This window comes from Schistocerca cancellata, chromosome 11, assembly GCF_023864275.1.
Source record: "Schistocerca cancellata isolate TAMUIC-IGC-003103 chromosome 11, iqSchCanc2.1, whole genome shotgun sequence".
NCBI lineage: Eukaryota > Metazoa > Arthropoda > Insecta > Orthoptera > Acrididae > Schistocerca > Schistocerca cancellata.
The window spans coordinates 16520424-16522007 of record NC_064636.1 but is presented as its reverse complement, the minus strand read 5'-3'; the positions used below and the strand labels follow the sequence as shown (position 1 = coordinate 16522007).

General features: G+C 37.8%; 1 non-coding gene across 1 annotated transcript; it reads left to right on the top strand.

Annotated features, from left to right (window-relative positions):
* Window positions 1-225: 225 nt before the first annotated feature.
* On the top strand, window positions 226-300 carry Trnas-uga (transfer RNA serine (anticodon UGA)). The gene has a single exon. It is a non-coding gene; the product is annotated as a tRNA-Ser (tRNA).
* Window positions 301-1584: the final 1284 nt, after the last annotated feature.

Below are 1584 nucleotides of genomic sequence, written 5' to 3'. Positions count from 1 at the left end.
TACTACCTATACCTAATATTTCACTCCAGAATGAGATTTTCACTCTGCAGCGGAGTGTGCGCTGATATGAAACTTCCTGGCAGATTAAAACTGTGTGCCGGACCGAGACGCGAGCTCAGGACCTTTGCCTTTTGCGGGCAAGTGCTCTACCAACTGGTAGTAAGTTTGGAAGGTGGGAGACGAGATACTGGCAGAAGTAAAGCTGTGAGTACCGGGCGTGAGTCGTGCTTGGGTAGCTCAGTTGGTAGAGCACTTGCCCGTGAAAGGCAAAGGTCCCGAGTTCGAGTCTCGGTCCGGCACACAGTTTTAATATGCCAGAAATTTTCTAATATTTCACTGTTTGCGCAATTCTGTCAGGTCAAATACTGGTTGCCAGTAAATAAACAGTTAACACTATGCATCATCATTGCTGCAATTTATGTTGTTACGGTCACAAAAACAGTCATTACAACTCAAGTATATAGAAATTACACCTTTCACAGATCTAAACTGTATCTTTACTTCTAATTATATTGGTAAGGTATCCAGACAGCATGTATTCAATTGTGTATAATGTAACAGGTTAAGAGTACAACAGGTGGTGGGCAAAACTTCTACGGTCACAGTAGCACCTAATTACTACAGGGTGGATGAACTAAAAATGTCCTGCAACAGGTGTTTAGTGAAACGTGATAACGTGTGTACAACACAAACAATGGAAATCTCCTACCTACTATGAAATGCACATCCATTCACTAACAACAACAAATTATTTCCCCAAACATTAGCCAACAGTTCATTACCAACATTTTATTATACACAGGCTGGCACATTGAGTCAGGGCACAGTGTTAGAATTGCCAGTCAGCTGCACTTTTAAAACCAACTGTTCAGAAAACTTCCACAAGGGACATTTTCACTTCTGTCACCTCAAATTAAATATTTATTACATTCTGAATTAGCACAATATATTAGGTTACCATGCAATGTATATGAAATTATTAATTATATCAAAGATAGAGAAAAAAATATCAAAAAAATGGGAACTGATCACTAAATATGTTCCAGGAATATGGGATTATTCGAGTGTATGCACCCAGAAAGGCAAAGACTAGTAGAAAGACACTTCCTGGACATCTCTCCAAGAAGTAGCAGAAAAAATTGAGGAAGGAATTTGTTATTATAGGAAACATGGGTGCAAGAGGAGGAACTAGGTAGTCTATTCTTGTATGGCAGTGGAGGAAACTACAGAACTGGTAATAATTACAATAGCAAAAATGTGATGGAAGTTTATGAATAATTCATGATCAAAAAATTAGCAATGTTTTAAGAGAAAGATATTAACAACTTCACACATGCAATGTATTTCATTCTGACTCCACACCTGCATTGTAACATTACTCAGAATTTTGTTCAGCATTTGGTTAGCAAATGGATTTGCAGAGCAGTATCATTGTGACACTACATAATTTTACTGTATAATGGCATGTGCAGCACCTATTCTTTCTAGTCTGTTGATGAACTAGTATTGTCACTGTTTTGTCATCTATAAACAAAGATATATCAGTGTGTTTTTTACTCCATCTTGGTACATGCAGGAAACCAT